Genomic DNA, 22,471 nt, shown 5'->3' with positions numbered 1-22,471 from the left:
TTCATGTCAGCATTGTTTAATGTACGAGTTTTGTGTATATGTGGCTACATTTACTGATAAAACATAAATGCATTAATCAGAGTTTGTGCAATATTACACTAAGTAATGATGCACTAATCTGTTATCAAAGTTGGGCTTTTATGATATTCAAAATCAAACTATAGGAAAGCTGTTGAGTTATACCCATGTCATGGATCTTTGCCAGCCCTCACCTGTCCAGCTCACTCAGGCTTGCAAGCCTCAAAGAATCCATTAGCTCCATGAAAAATGAACCTAAACTAAACAACAAATAATGAGATGCAGTATCTTGGTCAACATTAAAGTCTTCAGACAGATGATACCAAGGCAAAAGGATGTGCTGTGACAAGAGCTTATGTTATTTCATTGGTTTTGTGCTGAAACAACTAAACTTCAGCAATCTGAAATAGACAGACTAACAGAAATCTCTTGGGAGAACCTCTAGCAGCACTTTATTGGAAACAAGAGACAGATCTTTACTTTCCATTTTATCCACAGGTCCTTATTCATCTTTTTCACCTGAATCTATTTCTTAGGAAATAGTGGCCTTTTTTCATCTCATCTGTGACCTCACCAGCTTCTTAGCACATTAACATCGTTTCAGATTTAATATGATTTTCACTTGAGGTTATCTGATTTCTTCCCCCTAGTCAGAGAAAAGAAGGACTTGCTTGCATGCTCACAGTAACATCACAGAGAAAAGTATTTGGCAGTGCAATCAGCAGTTATTAACCTTTGGGCATAACTCTGAAAACCAAAAATTCCTTTCTGATTTGTGTTCTGTTAAGTTACAAATATAACACTTGCAGCAGATGATTTTCTGTCAGAGAAGCAATAGATCGAACAGTGGGCATGCTATGGTGCTGGAGGTTAGGATTTTTCCTTTTTTTTTTTTTCCTTCTCTCAGGGACTTTTGTCCTGTTTGTTGCCTAAGAGATGATAACAGCTGGTGCTTAAGAGAGACAAAAGAAGTGGCCAAGGTGGGGGAAAGGGGTGCAGCTGCTTGCAGCATCTAAGTGGGAGCTTTTCTCTTGAGAAGGGCAGAGATGTCCCTGTCTGTCCCTTGGCAGACACCTGTCCCTTAAACTAGGACATATGGTTAGCTTTTAGCTTAAATTAAAATGGAAAAGAAGTTAGAAAATCAGGACAGCATAAGAAGAACTTGGTGTTGTCTTTTAATGGTAATGGTAAAATAATCTGTGGAAGTGATGTTTAGAGTATAGACAATGTGAATTTCAATGTAGTTGAAATACACAACCTTGTGATAGCACTTTTTGAAGAACCACGTCATCTTGCAGTTTTTTTCTGTTTCAGGAAAGGGAATCTCAGATATAGAAAACTAATATTTTAATCTGATTACTCTCAGAAAGCAGATGATTCAAATCATGACAAAGCCTAAGCAATGGGAACAGAAGGTGGCGGGGGGAATATTAAGCAAAGTGTGGAGCACACAATGCTTCAATCTTATGGTATCAAAAAAGCTCCTTGTTTCTCAGAAGCACTGACAAATTTAGTACTTGGTCTTCTGAAGGAAATTACTGAGGAGCAAGAGAAGATTTGCAGATAGTAAGGCAGCACCTTCTGCTTTCATGGGGGGAGCAGGAGAATGGTGCTGCTGCCATATCCAGCCTGCCCTGTCCTCTGCTGTGGCATCAGAAGGAGCTGTGGCTCAGTGTGGTGCTGGGGTGAGCAAAACAGAGATGTCTCACAGCCAAAGCCTGGCAATTTTGACAGCAATGATTGTCTGCTACTCAAAATACTTGGGTTATTTTTGCCCAAGCCCAATCTGGATGGTGCTTTGAGCACCACTGGATACCAGAATAAAACAGAGTGAAACTGGAAGGTAGATCTGTGGGCCAAGATAGTAGTCAAAGATCAAAGAAATGAAAGCAAATTTACATCTTTGAGAGGGAAAGCAGTAATCTCTGAACAGGAGCTTAGCAATTCAGACACATTTGGAAAGCAGTGGAAGAGATGCATATACAAAAACAGACACCAGCACACAAATCCAACATGAGATAACTGTGCATCAGATCAAGGTGTAAGAATATAGACAAATACAGAATAATGTATTCAGCAGAGGTGTTTGGAGGAGAATTATAGAAATCATCAAGGGATGCTGAGACTTTTCTAAGGATTAAAATGATGAAACAAACTTATGAGAGCATTCACAGAGCTGCAGTTCCAGCACTGACTTCCAGTAGGCAAATTTTGATATATCACGTAAGATTTAAGAATCATGTAAGAATTAAAAGTGAAAATTAAAAAGGGGAAGGTTCAAGGTTGCCAATATGTCAGAGTAGCAGGGGAGAAACAGGAGGAAAATGTGAGTTGCCTACATCTCTCATAAGCAAAGGCAGTTCTCACTGATGTCTAGAGAAGTAGCTTGCACATAACTGAAGGCAGAGCGTGCCCAGGAGTCATCCTCTGAGGCTGTCAGCTAAGCACCTTTCAAAAGTATTAAATACACATGCTATGATATATCCCTAGCTGCATGAAGCCCCTTAGCAAGACCCAAATGACAGATTCTGGGAATGCTTTGCAAGATCAAAATCTAGACTGCTATGTCTCCATTTTTTTTCCCATTTGGAGATGAATCCAATGGTGAAAATCACTTCCAAAACACTTAAATTGGGAGAACTGAATTCTCAGATCTGTATTAATAACAAGGGTCTCCCTGAGCAAACCAAACTAACGTTGCCTGGTTTTCTGTGGAGTATGCTCAGATTGCCTCTGTGTAGTTCCCAATATCTAATAGGCATGAGATGTAATAGAAGATTTTCCTCCTAAGCAGAAACATCAGGATCACCTTTTTCTACTCACTGCCTACAGACTGTGCAGAAAAGTCTTAAAGACCTCCATCCCTGTGCCAATTCCCATAGCTGCATGATTCCAGGAAAGCAATCTGAAACATTTCTTCACTATGTTTTGGACATCACAGTCCTGTGTGCTGGTCAATGGCTTTCCAGTGCACATCTTGCAGTGGTCCCACATTAAGTCACCACATCTCCAGAGCTGCTGTTATTTTAAGAGTTTAAGCACTAAATGTTTAAAAATTAAATTTTCAGTGTGATGACCTAGGAATCATTCTAGGATATCAAGAAAAATATATTAATTGAGAGAAATCTTCAACATCACTACAGAATTTACAGGGCTGTTTCCTCTTTTTGGTTTTTTATATGTTCATTTCTTCCTCTGTTTTAGTTTTCTAAGTGTTTTCATTGATTTCTTTTTCATTTTCAGCACAAACTGAACACAGTTAATCAGTAGATACAAAATGCATCCGGCAACATTGCCAGTAGTCCAACATAAGTGGATTCAATTGCTGAATTGTCGTAAGATTAGACCTAAGCCACAGTATAAGCTTCATTGATCCAAGCCCAGCAAGATGTCCATTCAATAATATGTGTTTTAGCAAGGTTTTCCACTTGTAAAAACTTCCTGCAATTTAGTATCATTCAATATGCACCATAAACACGGTGGATCAAATCTCGTATCAGTTTAAAGAACATCCCACTCCTTAGGAGGGAAGCAGGGCAGCTGGGTGTGTTGTGTAAGCAGAGACACACAGGGAGTGAAGTTCACTGTCAGAAGAGGCTCATCTGTGGAAAACGGACACTGGGCTTCCTGACAAGCTCTGGGAGGACAGGGGATGAAAGCAGGAATGAATTGCTGGTGTTGATAAAGCCGTGGGCTCAGTAAAGCTGTTGTTGTCACCAGCTGAGTGGCTCTTACATGGAAGGGGAGAGATCACCAAGAGCTGCCTGGCTCTGGTCGCTGTGCAGTCCCACCCCTGTGGTAGCTGAGAATCCCTGAGTGCTGTGTGTCCCTTCACACTGTCCTGCAGTGGGACACTGCTGCTGCCATGCTGTGCCCATGGAGCTCTGGGAAAGGATTGGTCCTGCCTTGGCTCCCCACCTCTTGACAAGAACATGAGATTTCAGTGGGAAGCAGGGTCTAATACCACAACGGGGTAAATAATGTGGGATCCCAAATTGCTCTGGGGTGAGGAAAACAGGGCTGTGGGACACCAAACAGTGTTGCCAATATCACTGACACTTACCTGTGCATATTAAGGGTCTGTATAGCCTTCAGCATGGATACTGATTCTCTTGGGACCATCCCTAACCCTCGGCTGATGTACCTGCCGAGGGTTAGGGTTACGCCTAGGGTTAGGGTCTTTAAAGCAGAAAGCCACGAGCTCCAGGCACACTGCAGCTCCAGCCCTCACTCTGCCCTTCACCCCTCCCACCCCGCTCCCTGCTCCATCCATTTTTTCACCCACCGCCCACGTGTGAGTCCCCTCCAGCAGCACATGGGAGCCTGAACCCTTGGAGGACAGTGCAGCTCTCGCATTTTTATGTTCCAATTGGGAATTTACAGCATATATATATATGTTATTCTTGGTGTTGCTTGAGGAATGAGTCATTCTTATTTCCACTGAGAATTGCCCCCAACTACTTTAGTTCCATGTAAGGAACTGTATTATTTTGCTTAATTACATAAAGATTTCAGATCACTAGGATTTCATGTTATTAACATAAACATCAAATGATTTAAGCGAGTTCATAGAATACCTCAGTGAAAAAAATCAAAACAAGTGCCTTAGAGGAACTGCTTCTTAAGTTCTGAAAGAGTAGGCAAATGGAAAAAAATAAGTTAGTCAAGAATTTTTCTCACAGGAAAACTAATAAAGAGAAAGGCAGGGATATCTTCCTTTCCAGGTGAAGCCTCCTGTGGCTAATCTTTCACATTTTTATTTAGCCTAAAACCCCACCCTGCAAAAACATAAACAGATCTTTAAATTTATGATCTTGAGAAGTCTACCCACATGAGCTTTTGCAGGATCAAGACCTGAGAGAATGATTTCTGTTCATAAAGCACTTTTAAAGTTTTATGTGCCAAATTTTGAGAACAATCTATTTTCACCCACCCACTCTGACCTTATTTGCTCAGCAGGCACTATTTCTAGACCTGCCAGAAACCTCAACATGGCTGTACATTTTGCTGTCTACTCTTGAGGAGATAAGGCCAGTGTTTTCAAATGCTTTATGCACTTAGGCAGCTGCTTGAATGGTTCCTCACAGACGTGCTGGGCACAGGGTTTTTCAGCGAATGCAGATTCAGGGAAGCCCTGCATAGGTCTATTAATTCCATGATTACAGTCGTGGGACAGATTTCCTTTGAATGCAAAGTATGGCTTGCCAAGAATCAAAGTGGGAAAAATGGCCTTAGATAAACTTTAGTAGAGCAGAAACACATGAAGATCTCATCAGAGGGTGTCTGGTTCCCCCTCCCTGTCCTGTCTCCAGGAGAACCAGGTGGCTTTTGTCACAGCAAAAATCAATCACACTTCTCTCTGTTCCCACCTAGTCACTGTGTGTGAAATAAACCCTATTTCTAGGGTTTAAGTAGGATAATGGGGGAAAATGTAGTTTGCTTCAGCCTATGGATAATACACAAGGTAATAATCTAGATTTAAGGAAAAGATCCTAAATATATGCTTGTCCAAAACTTCCTACTTTTTCTAGGAGTTCCAAGTGTGTGAGGCAAGACACTGGCCTCACACCTCCCTAAACTCTACTGTAGTACTTGAAAGGCATCAGTTAATCATAGACTCATAGAATATCCTGAGTTGGAAGGGACCCACAAGGATAATCAAAGTGCAGCTCCTGGTCCTGCACAGGGCATCCCAACAATCCCACCATGGGCCTGAGAGCATTGTCCAAGTGTTCCATGAGCTCTGGAAGGATTTGTGCTGTGAGCACTGTTCTGGGGAGCCTGTTCCCGTGCCTGACAACTCCCTGGGTGAAAAAGCTTTTCCTGATATCTCACCTGAACCTTCCTTGACACACAGCTTTGTCTTCAGTACTTTGTGCTCTACTATGCAGTATCTTGAGCTTCACACCAGAAAAGTTTCTAAAATATAATTTTGCACTTTATGGTCAAAGAGTGAGAAGTGAGTAACTCCATAAGTGGTAATGGAATTTACAGGAATGTTCCTTCATCCATGATTGCTTTCTTCTCTTCTTCTCCTGAAAGGTGCATTCACTGTACAAACTGGTAGATGAGTAAGACTGACAGTATTTGGTTTGAAATTCATCCTAGTAACTAGTTATTAAAGATAACAGCTTGTCTGAGCTTTTTAATATAAGAAAGCCTTCCTAAAATCCGACTCTGGTAAGCATAATAGTTTCCCTTGCCTTTTAAATTCAGGGGCTCAACATTGTCTTCAGTGGTAATTCACTTCAAATGGGACACAACCAAAGCCTCTGGTTAAATGAACTGTCACATTAGTAACATTCAGCTCTTGATGTTTCCTTTCTATGGATCACAAATGCCAAATTAAAAACTAAATTTTGATCATGTAGTCTGTGGGATTATTCCTACAAGTAATCCCTACAGAATTTAGCACATTTCTGGGACATACTGGCAGTTACCATGACATATCTATGACACATCATATTTTGAAAATATCCTTTGTAGATCTTGATAGAGTCACTGGATACAGTGTGGAAAAGGATATCTTGGGACAATTCACTAAGCCTTTTGTTGCTGAAGCACAAGTTAGGAAATCCAGGACATGCTGCACAGCACACAGCATGACTACAGGATAGATCACACCAGGCTCACATTTTACAGATCAATCCCAGTTGTACTGTAAAATTTTACAAGGCGCAGGCAGACCCTCTGTGGTGCCCATCCATCCAAATTCATACTTTGGCAATGTGGACACTCAGTCTGGTTTGGGTGAGATGAAATAGCTGCAAGAAAACACAGAATGTGGATAACTGAGTCAAGTTAAATTTTCTCCCATTGGTTCCTCCTGCAGAAAGTGGGAGTGTTTGGGCTACAGCTAAAAGATGAAAAGAGAAGCTCAGAGGATTAGACAAGCTCAGTTTCAAATTCCTGGCTATCTAATTCACCAGCCCAAATTAATTTAAATATTTTAAAACCTGATTTTAAAGTAATATAAAATATTTATAGATTGTAATTACAATTGACAGAGTTGGTTAGTTCAGACAAAAGTATCAACAGACTGGAGTGGGGAGAAAACACCTCCTCTGGGGGTGTATAGCTTGATAAATATTGATATTGAAAACCCAGAAGCCTTTCCTTTGCAACTCCTGGGAACAGATTATTTCCCAGGTGCATCCCACTGTAGGGATTGGGCATTCCTTTAATGTGTGAGTAGCTCAGCAGAAGGTGCTGTGCTAGAAATCTCAATGCAGTGACAATCCCTCTGCAGAGCACACAGAATGAGCTGCTCTGGGAGGACTCTCAGCTCTCACATGCTGCCAGCCCAGCCCTGGGGGAGCCTGTGGTTCCCGTGGGGAGCCAGCAGCACAGAGCTGCTCGGGGCTGGCAGTGGGGATGGGAGGGCTGCTGAATCCACATGAGTCAGGGAATGGCCTGAATGGGGGGGAATCCTCATGAATCAGTGAATCAGGGCTGGCCTGATGTCACACTGCACTGCTCTGAGCCTCGGCATGGGTTGGATTGGGAGGGAGCTTCCCTACTTAAGGCATTTACACCAGGAAGACAAAGAGGACAGTATTGGTCCCTTCATCCCTCAGCTATGAAATACAGATATTTTCAAACAGGGACTTAATCTGTAGGAACCACTGCTTGCAACTTGTCCAAAGAAAATCTACACCTCTCTTGGTGTAATTGAGCAAGAAATACACAGTGTGGGCTCTGACTTTGATGTCTTGCTGGATGAAACTTAAAAGCTATGATGGCTTAGAAGCAAGCATCAACACCATGAGTTTTCAAAATGAAAAGGCATCATTCAGAAAAGCAGAGATCAAACTCCAAACACCCTTAGATACCTCTGATAACTCACTTGTGAAATGGACATCTGCTGCTACTGAGACTCTGCTGGATGCCCAACAATTCAGAACTCTGCTGAAAGCTTGTACCATAAAGGTGGGAGCAGTGGCCAAAGTCCCATCAGCAACAACAAATAGTTGCCCAAACATTACATGATAGGCACCATTATAAGAGCATGGAAAAGAGGAATGGCTTTAGTGGAGATATAAATAATGCAGACTGGCACGAACACATAGGCTGTGTGAGCTGAGAGAGGCTGCCTTTCTGGACAAAACAGAAGTTATTTGCAAAAGGGCAGAGGACTATGGATTATAAAGTAAGTGTTGAAAAGCTGGTACTCCATAAATATGGTAAGAGTAGTTTATCTGCAAGAGGATTCAAAGACCAAAGAGAATTTCACATGCTTAGATGAATGTATTCCTGAAATTCTGCTACTCAGCTCTGCCTTCCTTCAGTGCAAAAATTGAAAGCAGAGATTTGATTTATTTATCAATAAATCCACAGTCTAATTGAACATACAGAAAAAAAATAGTGCCTGAGGATAGTTAAAGAAATATTAAACTACCCCCCAGTGTTTGCTGAATCTGCCACTTTTGTCCCAGCAAATGTCTGTGTTGGGACACCCATGTGTGGGGAAAGAGCCTTCTCAGTGTGGGGGAGGAATCTGCAGGAACCACTCTCTTGCTTTCCTCTGTTGCTGCCTCTCCACATCCCCTGGGCTCCATGCTGCGGATCCTCAGTCTCAATCCATGGGCTGTGTGGGGCTAGACAAGAACATGGAAATGCTGGCCAGGATGTTCAGTGACCCTTGGTGTGCTCCTTTCAGCTCCAAATGAGTTCTTGGTCACACAACTCTGACTGGACTTTGCAAAAGCAGAGAGAAGAAAAAAAAAAAAGAGAACCACAGCTTCCCCTCTCTTCCAGGAGATACAATACAGAGTCTTAAAGGGTGGGTAGCAGAATAGTTATTGCTACTTCCCAATTCTGCCTTCCCCACCTTCAGCATCCTCCTTTAAGTTTGCCTTCCCCACCTTCAGCATCCTCCTTCTTTAAGTCCTGTACTTCTGTTAAAACACAGCTGGATTTGGAATAATCAGAATGAGCAAAAATATACTGATTTGTTTTACTCACCTCTGATCTTGCAATGCCAAGAACCACCTTCTCAAGTTCCTTTTTGCATTTTTTTGTTGATTGATTGTATGTCTGTTTTTTATTAAAATTTGTGTTTGAGTGCAACAAAAGTGCAACTACAGCATTTCAGGAGCTGAGGAAGTAGGGCTGACAAGGAGCTTAGAGGATGTTTAGTGTAGCCCACCTCTGCTGGGGAATGTGGATCAAATATATCCAACAAGGCTGACAGCTCTTTTATCTAATCTGGTTTTTAAGACTCCAAGTAATAGAGATTCTACAGACACTCCAGCAGCCTGTTCCAGTGTTTACCTAGGTTTATAGTTAGAAAGATAACCCAAATCTCCTTTCTTGGAAATTAAAGCAATATTTCTTGTCCTAACCTCAGAGGACAATGGATTAGTACCTCCTTTTAGTGGCTTCTTATGTGCTGGAATTCAGTTATCAAACCCTCCTCAATTGTGTACAGGAAACAAACTCAGTTTCTCCAACCTTTTCTCCTAGTTTATAGGTTTCTATTTATTCCTGTTCCTGTCCAGTGGGACTGAACCTTTTATTTAAAAATATGGTCCTTAAACCACAATCTGAGTAAACTGGTAAACCTCCAAGACTTCTGAGCACAGCAGTGATGATGTTTGTCATGTTACAAGCAGCACTACTGGTAGTACATTTTGCAAGATTTGCTTTCTTATGAGTACATCTCACTTCTCATTTACTGTGGATGTTATCACCTTCAGATCTTCCAGGCTTCTCCTGCCTTTTTGGTGTGCAGAGATTTGGCTTCTCCTGCCCAGATATAGGTCTTTTTATTTCACTTGAGTGAATGTGACCCAGTTAAATTGGAATAATTTCCCTGGTTTACCAAGAGCACTAGTTCTAATTGTGGTGCTCTTGTATTTCCAGTTCCTTCCAAAATGCTGTCATCTACAAATTTTACAATATCCAATTCATTTTTTCCAGTTATAACCTGCTTAAAGTTAGGCCAAGAAATACATGGTTTCTCGAGAGTTCCTTTTTCCATTTTCTTGAAAGCAGATACTATATCTGTCCTCCTCTGGTTTTCTGGGACTTGACCTATCCTCCACAAGTTCTGAGAGAGGATAACTAATAATTATGAAATTGCACTGGTTAATTCCTTAACCACTTTTGGGGAACAGGTCTTGCTGTCTACAATAAATGTAACTTAACTAAATGTTCTGTAATTCTTTCTCTATTCTAGTTCACACTCCTTTGCCCTGTTGAAACAAAATTATCAAATTAAAATTAACCTTTTTTGAGGAAAGACTCAAGTATAGCATTTAATGAGTGATCAAAATTGTCACCACAACTTCTTGGCCCCTTTCCCTTTTCAAAGAAAATCCCACAAAGCTTTTGAGAGGCAGAATTAGCAAAAAGTAAAGTAAGAAAATAACAAAAGCTGTTATGGCAACGTGAACTCTTTCCTGTTCATCTCTTTGTGTTGTTTGCTAGACTTCCCTCTTTGTTCTAATTAATTGACAAACTCCTGCTACAATCATTCATTTCTGAAAACTTATTTATTTTGCCTCACAACATTTATTTGCACAGCACTACTGTTGTGTACAAAGACTACTCTTTAATGGAGTTCAGAACACCCTTGCACAGCATGTAATTCTGTTCAGTCCAAAGAATACAATACACTGTATACTGAGTCTGTAACTTCAATTAATCTTATTTGGTTTTACTCTGCTTGATTACTCTTTATGTGCTTTCTTAAAATCATGTGATTTCTACTTTTTATTTTGACTATTTTAATTAGTTGCTTCCACACAATATTTACAAGGATATTCCCCAGCTCTTTTCAAAGCAGTTTGCATTAACTAACTGGAATAGGTTTGCTTTTGCAATAACAAAATTAAAAGAATACAATCTTTTTAGATCTCAAGTATGTATTTAAATAAAAATGAATTAAAACCTGTAACTCCATACTTGAAAATTTGAGACAGCAGATAAAATGCTGGCATAGTTTCAGCATGTCTGGATGTGAACATACCCCTTGTGGAGGTGTGTTTTAGAGGCTATCTGGGCTGCAGCCACACAAAGCACAGCAGGAAGATACATCTGTGTATTCCTGGAGAACAAACCCAGATGACTATTGGCAGTGCTGATCTGAACCTCCACCCAGGTTTGATCTTCAGAGCTGCCTTACAGACAGTAACAGGAAATAAACCTGCAGGACTTTAAGGGCAGCAAGCATCACCTGCAGTAAGACTGAGCTCGGTAACCCTGGCAGAGGACATCAGTACCATTAATGTCAGTACCACTGACATCAGAACCATTGATGGTGCAGCCAGTCCTGGGCCCTGCTGGAGCAGCACCCAGCCCGATCTGTCTGGGGCAGGGGGAAATAATGAAAGTTGGCCTTGCAGAGCCTCCAGCAGCTCCTGGCACTCAGTCAGGCACTCAAGTCAGCTGCTCTGAGCGCCCCAAGCAGGCAGGATAGGCTGTGCTAACGTGTGTGCTCCCAGGGCAGGCCAGGCTCAGGCACAGCTCCAGAGCCCAGCACAGGCTGAGGATCAGGGCCAGGTGCTGCCCTGGAGCTGCCCCAGCCCTTGGCAGAGCCTTCGACCTCCAGCTGACACAGAGCCAACACCGAGGGCTCTGGAGGGAGTGCAGCTGCTGGGAATGCCATCCAGACTCTGCTGGCCAAAGGAATGCACCTCCTGTACTCTGACTGTGCTGGGTATTTCCCTGAGGCCAGCAGGAGTCCCAAGGGGAACAGCCATGAAGCTGTGGTTTGGATCTTATCATTGTTATTTAAGTGACTGGTTAAGCCGGAGTCTGTCAGCGATAGATAGAAATAACACCTGCCTGATCTGAAAACAGGAGCCTCAGTGACTTTGCCATGCACTGCAGATAAGCAATATCTTGCCTGGTCACAGATGCCCGTGTTAACACTGCTATTGCTGCCAGTGTCTGAGAGGGCAGCTGCCTCCATCTGCACATCCAACAGATGCACAGATGCCACTGGTACCTCTGCTTGCTAGATAAAGCCAGCCAGCAATATCAGCAGACCCCAAGCCAGCTTTATATAACCAGCATGGGCACTGGTGACATGTGAGGGCACGAAGAGCTGCTCTCACAGACTGACTGTGACACTGTCAAGTGCTCAGTTGAGGGTGGGGATGGCTGCTGCCAAATATTTCACTTGCAGAAAGAGAGCCAAGTTATTTATCTTGTTTTATTTACAGTAATAGGGGACTGTTGAACAGCATGTAAGTGCACTACAATAAAATCGATAGAGAATATTAAAAGCAGAAATAAAGATCAGCCAATATAAGGAAACTACTAACGTGAATGAAAGGATCTAAGAGGAGGGAACACTCAACAGCTCAGGAAAACCAACCCACCAAAACAAAAGAGAATGATTCCCACGTTTGATTAGATAAATCCTCAGCCTTTCACAAAATATCCTTGACATGATGGTTTCTCTGAAGCCTCCAAAAGAATTTTTCTCAGAGTACTTGAAAAATGTTCATAATCAAGGACCTGAAAATCCATAATCTCTGCTTGGTCTGATCTCAGGTGACTAATTCCAGAAACTGATTTACCTGCACTGACACTGCAGGACTGGAACCAAAAGAGAGCATTTAACAATTCAGAAGTCAGTCTGTCCATTCTAAGGTCAACATGAGTTTTGCCATTGGTCTTAAAATAGCGGCAGAAATTCTTGCCCCATGTAGAGGGATGCTGGATTACTTTCCCTTCAGATATAATCAATAGATGGCTGGTACTCTAAGCATGACTAAAAGGTTTCTCTTTGGTAAATATACTCAGATTTTGAGACAAAGTTTAATGGCCAAAGCTCAAGTCTGACTGCAAAAGCTGTTTTCTGGATCACTGACCCAAGTAAGTCCAGTTTCTGAATGATCTATGTGATAATGTACCAAAAATTGTTTTAATAAAAAAAAGTTGTGTTTCCTGTCAAGGCGATTTTTGATTTTGGCTGCTTTAACTGGGCTTTGAATGAGATCTCACAGACAGCTGCCCATTAGTGGAGGTTACAGCCAAAGCCACCAGTGTCCTTTGCTGAAAGCCCCAGCAGCCGTTGCCTGAGCCCCTCGGGTTGTTTGTGGGGGCTGCATTAAAGCAGCTCCCTCAGCTTTGCTGCTGTCATTGCATTAGAGACAGCACCTGGCTTCTTTCTAACCAAAGACTATGGAAAATAGGGAGAACAATATGAAGAAGAAAATTAGTAAGCAAGATGAAATCTTTTACCTTAGAGTGTATTTGATCTACACCAATCCTTTTGTTTGGAGCTATGATCCCCTTGAAAGTTTCTGAGCTTTTCTCACAGGTAGAAATTTTGAACTATGATTGTTCGATAGTGGCTGGTTTTTAACTGTTATTTCCTTCATTCTTTTCTGGACAGAATGTTTTAAAATGAATGATTTGATGGTTCCATTCTTTACTTTTCAATTTTTCTATTTCACTATTATTAATTTGTCTTGTTCTGCTGCTTTTCATTTTTTTTCCCCTCTGGTAAAGTTAAAGGACAGAATGAAATATTAAAAAGAACGATGCCAATCACTTGGGTGGTAACTAAAGGGTTACAGATATTTTCAGTTGCATATTCCAGCTCCACAGATCCCAAATTATTGTCCAAGTAATTGTATTGAAAGTGGTTCACATTCATATTCATAACTGCTAGGCCCCAAAAAACCCAGAGAGTAATGAAAAATACTGTGTTCATTTCTCATACTGAGAGTGGCCTCTGCAGAGAATGAGAGGTAGGAGGGGGTTCAATGAGGAAATAATAAAAATCAGCTTCAGAAAGTTTTTATTAACGCTGTAAATAAATATTTTCATAGAAGAGAGAAAGTTTAAAAATATGAACACACAAACACACTTGTGCATTTAACAGAATGCTTTGATTCCATATTGTAGTTCAGCTAAAAATTCTATGGCACAGAAAGCAGTAATTATTTCAGCTTTGCATATTGTAAACCTGGTCACTGTCATTCTTTCTTTGCCTCCACATGCCTCAATGCCATTTTCTACAATCGTGGGGAGATTGCCTTGGCTCTCCCTCAGCTGGCTCAGCTAATGCAATTCACAGGCCTTCAAATGTAAGCTTGTAAACTATTTAGTTCTTTTTCTCTCTAACAGCTTGTCTATTAACAGCTCATTGAATGGAGGAGGGAGAAGAAGCTAGTGAGACCTCTCTTGGTATTGTTCAGCAGTGACCCCGGCTCTCTCGCATTGGTGGCCAGTGCTCACTGAACAGCGTTTGTCAGGACGCGTTGTCTTGCCGGATAATGGTGCATTGTGTGAGCAGCCGTCTGGATTAGTAGCAGGTAACAATAAGCCAGGAAAGTAAGTGTCCTGTGTGAGATGTTAAGGTCGTAAGAACGATGTATAAAAATCCAAGGGAATGTTCGTTAGGATGGCCTGAGCACTGCAAGAAAACCTGTGCCATGTTGAGAGAGCTCTGTCCGAGCTTCCCTCCCTCTGTGCCCTGCTCAGGATCCTCATCAACGCTGTGTCCTCCAGCCTTGGGATGGACTTGGGAGTGAGGATGGTTCAGGTGCAGGATTTGGAGGCTGTGTGTGCACTGTTCATGGCCTGTGCTTACTGAAGGTGGGTTTGTAGGATCATTAAATCCTGGGCCAGGAGCATCAGAGCCCGTGCCCACTCTTCCTGCAGCTATCGGGTGGAAGGCTGTGCAATCCTTGCAGTGAGAAATGTGATGATGGGGTTGATGATGGGGCCTGGCTCCGGCTCCGCCGCTGCTGCTCCACAGCCGCTGTGAGATTCCGTGTCGTCCTGTCACCTACGAGCCTGCCACACCCTCTGCGTTCCCGATGGATTACACAAAATCGCTAGTGTTTTATTACTGATGGCTGAGATTTCTTTAACTTTTCTTAGTGTTCTACATGGCAGCACCACGCAAGCTGGCGGCTCAGCGTTCAGTAAAGAGAATCATGCTCGGCACAGATTTCTCCCCCTAAAAAAAACCCCGACCCACCATACTCACAGACCGTTCTGTTACAGAAACACCGCGTTTCCAGCTTTGTTTTTTTGCTGTGCTAAGTGTTGCAGATCTCGTGTTATCTCCCAGACAGACTGACAAGGCGGCAGCACGCAGAAATCAGGTTTGCAGGAGTGATTTATGAGCGCGAACCCGGCCGTGCGCGCATTGCGACTCCCCCGTGTGGCTCGAAGCCGCCTCGGGCTCAGCCCGGGCTGGGGCTGCCCGCCAGCTCTGGCAGCAAAAACGCGGCCCGGGGAACACCCCCGTGCTCACGAGTGACCGTCGGCTTGCAATTAATATTGACCCCGAGAGAATAATGTCATTCTGTTGTGTTTCTGCTTCAGGGAAGAAAAAAAAAAAAAAGTGTAATATTTTACTAACTGTGATGCCGTGGGAGGAATTATGAGGTCTCATATTCTTTTGCTATGAATTAGTCTTAACAATTTAATTCTCAGTTTCCTTTTTCCCCAACAATGTGTCTTAAGATGATACCTTTAATAGATGCTAATATCTATTTGGACATCATTAGTTATTTTTAAAGTGGTATTATAAATTTGCGTGGACTAAAACAACAGTTCAATGTTCTAAACACATGTTAGTTGTACTGCTCTTCAGGTCACTTATTATAAACATTCCCCCTTTTTGGCTTAGCTAGGAAAGCCTAGTTTTCAGTCCAGAACTGAGTTTTTTACACAAAACCACACACATACACAAAAATTAGTTTCTACTACTATCTTTTGTATGTCTTATGTATATTTTCTTGGGCATGGGCCAGAGGAAGCAATTGTCTTTTTCCAAATTAAACGGTTTGACTCTGTTCCATGCTACACTGTCTCAAATTACCTGTCAGCTGCATGAAGAGAGGTTAGACTTACACCGGCATAGACAAAGGTAGAATTGGGCCCAGTGTTTATTGTGTTTATTAAAGTGTTTACTGTTTTCAGAAATTTGGCCTCCTCTTCTTCCATTCATCTGAAATCAACAAAAAGAGATGCTGAAATTCTAAAATGTTTAAAACCCTCCAACACTGTAGCTGTGAGCAGGACTCATTGTAACCACCAGACCTTGATGGCACAAAGATATGCATCGTGAACATGAAATCTGGGGAGAAAAGATAAGCCTTGCCACACTCCCACAGCAGCAAAACACTGTAGAACATAACAACTGCATTTTTGTGGTATTTGGTCACATCCCTCCTTGCACTGGCAAAACTTTGACTTGGACCCAAGTAGCTGCAATTCCAGGAAAGGGAATGCCCAGTGGAGTTGTGCCCAGCTGCAGTGGATCTGTATTTGATGACAATTGAAAAGATGAATGAAAATCATTTCGGTTGCATTAGGGATGTAAGCTGTCAGGGATTTGGATTACTGCTTATTCAACGTTTTGGATGGCGTCTTTATGCTTCCAAGAAATCCTTTTTAGTCCAGGCATCAAGAGGAGACAGGATGAACTCCAAGCAAGAAACTGGAGCTTGCAGACAAGTAGCTCATGCTCCTGACACTGGAGAATAAGGGAATGGAAAGTAAAACAGAGAAAACAAAGGAGACTTTGTGGGTGTGCTGTACTGCCAAACCTCAGTGGCCTGGATACATTGTTGTTGTTTATCTATCTCCATCGGTGCTTATGGGTATGTATTGATCTGAATAACTCATGTCTGAGGGGTCACTGGGGCATCTGATTTTATCCCTTTCTTTGGGAGGTTTATTAATATTGACACTTCTTCATTTAATTGGGGCACTGGCTATGGAATCCTTTTTTAATGGAATCATATTAGCTAATGTACTGCCTGTCCACACTCAAATCCAGAGTGCTTTACACAAGTCTATATTTGAGTAACTGCTAATGTTTTAAGAAAAAAAGTACTCAAGCACCAAAAAACACAGATATCTGAAACCAGAGAGGAATAGCAAAAACAGAGCTATGCTGTAGTCTGCAAGCTGCATCTCTCTGTTGAAACACAGGGACCCAAAATAAAGTAACAGTTACTTTTCCTGTCCCTCACAAGTGTTATTTCTTTCCTTGTTGTGTCAAGGCCATTCCTCCCCGCACCCTCCCACCAGGGGCTGCATTAGTTTCTGGAATGTAATTATTCACATCTGTACAAGCTCTTGTAAGACATTACCAACTAAAAAAGATACCCAGAACATACACGTTTGCACATCATCCTATTCCTGCAGTCAAAGAGAGTGTATCTGAGTGAACATGGGTATGGCAAACGTTGCTCTTTAACTTTCTCTTCTTTCCTTAAACAGATTGGGAGTCTGCTTCTACCATTTATAGAACAGATTTTTGTTTCTTGAAAGTGCTCTCCTGGGATTGACTAGGAAAGTGTTTTTTGCAGTCTGCTTGATTGGTCTTCATTGTGGAGCAATTTCGGGGGCCTGGCTTTGGACACCATTTGCAATGGGTTTACAGCAGAAGGTCACACGTTGTAACAGAGTCATTACTGCCTCTCCCCTTGGGAGCACAGCACACCTGTGTCTTTACCCTTCACCAGTAGCTTCTGACACATCTTTTTGACATCTGTGCAGGAGGACAGGGACATATCACACTAACTTCTTTGGCAGAAATCAGCAGTGGACTGAAAGAGGGGAAAGGAAGAGCAGAAATTCCACCTTCTATGAATTTATTAATTCTCACCAATTTTGTTTGTGGTTTTAACGATGTTTTGCTTGTAATGCATGAGGCCTTTAAAAGAGTAGGTATCTAATTATGATACGGGCTTTGTGGAGTCTGGGAAGACAAGGGGGCTGGAATGTGGACATGAAGATTGCTCATGCTAACTGTGTCTGTAACATGCCTGGATGCAGCACAACACACCCCTGCTGCTCCTTACAGCAGCTTATATTCAGCCTGAGTTCACACTGCCTGCAAACCCTGCCCGTCCTTGAATAAACTGCGCTGTGTAGGAAACCCAACAGTTGCAGTTATCTCCCTGGCAAGCTGCACGAGAGTGGAAAAACATCGAGCATGGATAGAGCCTTCTCACTCTAAGCATTTCTGCTTCTCTGCAACTGAGGATCCCAAGACTTTCATTGAACCCAAGCAGTATTGAAACCTACAAACTATATTTGCACCAATAATGGAAGACCCTAAGTCTATTGTCTCGTTTAGTTTCTGCCTTAAATTCTGCCGAGGCAGTAATTCCACCGAGTCACAGACATGGTCACAGACAAGCAGGACAGAAAACTGGGTCTCTCATCTCATCCCTCAGCTCTGGTCATGAACATGCTCTGCTCGCTGCCACACTGATGATAGATTTTTCTATTCTTCTCTTAACAGGAGAGGATTTGTGAATTACACACACACTCAGGGCCCTAGCGAGGTCGTACCATGGGACTCTGAACTGCAGCTGCTTTTGAAAGAGAAACTCGCTGCTGATCAGTCCAACCCTCCGCACACACTTCTACAAACACAGCCATTTTGGGGCCGTTTCGGGAGACAAAAGAACTGTTTGACTTCAAGGTTAATTCGAAGTTTTCAAGTAGGCATCTCAGCATGTGACCAGTGTCTGTTCTGAGTGATTTAGCCTAAGGCTACCCTAAGGTGGTGGCTCCTTTTTTAGAACACAAGAAAATAAATGTATTGGTCTTCCAAAGAAGCTTTGTGCAAACCCTGTGGGACACTTCCCAGCCAGGACATCTTGGAGTGTCTCTCAAGTCAGTGCTCGTTCCTGTCATGCTGGTTGAGCTGTAGAAGTGCAGCCTGTAGCACTTGCAGCAATCTCTGACCCACAGCCTGTGTCTTAGCCAGAGTTTGCATCACCCATGAACGTTTTTCATACCTTTCGCTTTACCTGCACCTCTGAGTTCATTTATTTTTATGTCTTCGTAAATCAAACAACACAGCTCATTGCTATGATTATACTGAAATAAAGCCCCCTCTTTTATCACAGCACTTTGCTTGCCCTCCACCGCTGGTTCTCAGCAGGTTCTCAGATGCCTTGTTAAGACCTTCAAAGCCTCACAGCATACTCTGAGAAGAATGCATCTGTCCTGAGGCTTCGAGAAACTAATTCTGCAATAGTATAATTTATGAAACTCAGCATCCTTTTTTTCCTTTCCATGCAAAGCTGAACAGGAACCAGGGCTGCTGAGTTAATCTGGAAGTTTATACGTCACATTACTTATAATCTGAACTGTAGCTGCTTCTTCATACTTCATGTTGAATTATCCTTCAGGGCTAGATCCTCACCTGGTCTTTTCCCCACAGATGAACCATTCCAGTGAGTCTGGCTGTAAATAAAGGAAAATTCATCCCTTTCTTTCTAGACACAAAAACAAGTGTAACTTGGTGTATCTGACTTTTTTTCTTTGATTTTTATTTCTCCAATCCTTTACATAGTCATTATAGATGTTAAGAAGCCTGTTTTGGAAATGATTAATGATATTAATAATTTTCTAATTCAATAAAACCTTTCATCTTTAAACTCCTAGCAATATTTTCTGCTTTCTTCAGCTTTTCACTAATTCAAACATACAACAAATACAACTCTTTCTTTCAGTTTTCTATTATTTCTCATGTCTGATCAAATAAATTAACAGACTTTCATTTCTTTCCCAGGAGTCATACCCATATGTTGGTGAAGACAGCATAAAAATATTACTTGTTCAAAAAGGAGGGGGGAAAAGAAGGATAAAAGTTATCTTTTATTCACTGTTCCAAGCAAACTGCTGGTCCCATTCCTCTCACCTTGGCATCACCTGCTTTGCTAACCATAAATATTGCAAGGTTTGCAGAGCACCCATTGGTCTGGTTTAGCTGCACTGGGTTATAATGTCCCCTCTCAATCCCTTCAATAGAGCAGCAGGTATTTTAATCACACCAGCCACAGTACTTCAGTGGCTGGGAAAACTCAGCTGTCCTGTCAGATGTGGCTGCTCCACAGCCAGGCAGCCCCAGCCCAGCAGAGCAGCATCCTGCTAATGCACTTTGCTGTGTTTGGGCAGTTAAAGATCCGTCTGCAGGCCAATTTGTACCTGTGCATTGTTGATAGACAGCGTGCCTCGGGCACAGAGATACTGCATGCAGGAAATGGATTCTCATTTAACCGTGTTTAATTTTGTTCTCTGCATCTCCATCATCCATCTTTCCATTTCTCTGCCCATCCAAATTGCTAATGCGAAACAAAGCTACTTCAGCCACCAGAGCTCCTAAACTGATGTGTGACGATGCAATGATTGATTTCCCACTCCAGGAAAAGTGGGTCATTGTACATGTTGTACCACAGCAGGCTGAACCAAGCTGGTCATGCTGACATTGGGTTTTTACAGATTTGTTTTAAGAAGTTCAGACCTGAGGCGACTTCTGTGAATATCCAGCCCGAACACCTCTGGTTTTTGATGGGAGCTCTGCCATTCTAAAATCTTCCTTAGCAGCTTAGAGAGATCTGAAGTCATCTGTGCTCCTCAGGAGACAGAATTCAGAACTCTGATTATGCATTTTATATCTTACTTTCATGTTTGCGCCAAGAATGGAAAATGCAAAATTCCTCCAATTCCAAGATATGGGTCCAGTTTCAGGTTTGTCATTTTCCAGGAGAGAAAACCCTAAACTAATTTAAAAATATGTTTTAAATATAAAAGTGGTGCAATTAACAGCTTTTGCAAAGGATTTTGAATTAGTGAGAAAAACACTAATTCAAACTGCTCTTTGAAAAAAACCCCACTGCTTGTACTCTTCTTTTGTGATATTGCAATAGTGTGTAATAACTTTTCTCATGTAATGAGACTTGTTGAAACCCACTTTTAGATTGAAACACCTTAAGATTGCCTCTTGTAATACCAGGGAGACAGCACTTGAAGAGGCAAGTCTCAGTATTGGTGTAGAACCTGCCTCTCTATCTGCTGAAATAGAACAGCAAAGTTGCAATCAATTGCTGAAAGGGGAATATTTTACAAGTTTTTCTGAACAGCCCAATAAGTAACTGAGCCCAGATGTCACGGCAGAATCCAAAAGGTCAAGGCAGGTGGGGATTTGATTTTGATTTTCGTAGGAACAAAAAACATCTAGAAAATTTAGCTCTTAAAATTGTATCTTTGTTTTTTATAAGAGTTGAAACCACGTTCTGGGAAATGATTTAATAGACAAGTTGGATGAGACCTTTCTCCAGGGCCTATAAATTTTTGCCTTGCTTTAGACAAATCTTTACACAAGTACCTTCTCTAATTTTTGCACCCCCCAACAGGTAGTGTCCTCAAGGGCAGAGAATATCTAATCAGGTCCTTAAATCCTTACACTAGAAAAATCCCTACTGGGATGAGAAGTTTTGGCCAATAAGGACTGCACTTTTAACTTCCAACTGTGATTTTTGGCAATCATGACCTGGGCATGTGGAGGGGAAGTCAAAGGAAAGGCTACAAATATGTTCTGATGAGGGGCCCTTTGGATGCAGCATAATCCACTGTCTTGGCACCTTGTGATGAGTGGGGTAAACCTGGATGGACACAAAACCACTTGCAGACAGTGCTAATTACCTGAGGGCGCTGCTCTAGCGACCCCTGAGCTGAGGAAGGGGCAGAGAAAATCACTGCCATTCCACAAATGACTTCTGAATTTTCCTACTCTGTTCCTCCTCCTGCCGACCATCTCCTCTGCTCTGGAAACACCACAAACATGGAAGGTTTGCAGGTAAGCAAAGAGGAGCAGAGCAATTGACAGAGCCAGGGCTGAGCGCACTTCTCGCCAATAAACCTGGCCAAGCCCTTTCCTTTCTGAAACAGAATCCCTAGAATGGATGTAATTAACAAAGAAACAGACAAAAACCACCACTGAATGAAATTTAAGCATCAGCAGACCACAGCACAGCCAGGAAATACCAAGTACAAGCAACCATCCCTTCATCCTGAATTCACACCATTTTCTGCTTCTGTTTCCTGTGCAAAATTATCACTCATTCAGAAACTGCTGCCGGGGGGGGATGCAGGGGGGTGGATGCAGAGCGGCTTGGGACAGCCTTCATCTGACTTTGCAGAAACACCAAACAATTATCTCATTTTGAGGTGGCTCTCTGGAAATATGTAGTATAATGCACAATACTGGGGGAAAAATAGCAGTTTTGTGGGATGCTTCCAGCAATAGCCAGAATGATGAGTATTACTGGGGGAGGAAAAATCTATGTGATTCTAGGGGGAGTGGGGGTGGAGGTGTCTTTTGCAGCACCCAAAAAGATACGTACCGCTGGAGAAGAACAAAATCTGTATGATTTCCACGAGGATTTCTGGAAATACCCGGCACAGCACTGAACTGTGTTATTCTGTGGGGGACAGATTCCAAGGGGATGGGAAACCGCGTGGGTTTGGGGCGGGGAGAGGGGCCGGACCCCTCTGACAGCACCCCGAGTGATGCACACAAGTAGCGGGGGGCCCACGAAGGACAGAGCCCCCTCGCAGCACGCACCGGGGGGCGGCAGAACGAGACACGGAACTCCCGGCAGACCCCGCCGGGGGGAGAGCGCGGAGCCCGAAACTGCAAACGGCGAATTTCCGCGGCTTGGTGACA

This window comes from Geospiza fortis, unplaced genomic scaffold, assembly GCF_000277835.1.
Source record: "Geospiza fortis unplaced genomic scaffold, GeoFor_1.0 scaffold70, whole genome shotgun sequence".
In the NCBI taxonomy this organism is placed as follows: Eukaryota; Metazoa; Chordata; class Aves; order Passeriformes; family Thraupidae; genus Geospiza; species Geospiza fortis.
This window is presented reverse-complemented; position numbering follows the sequence as displayed.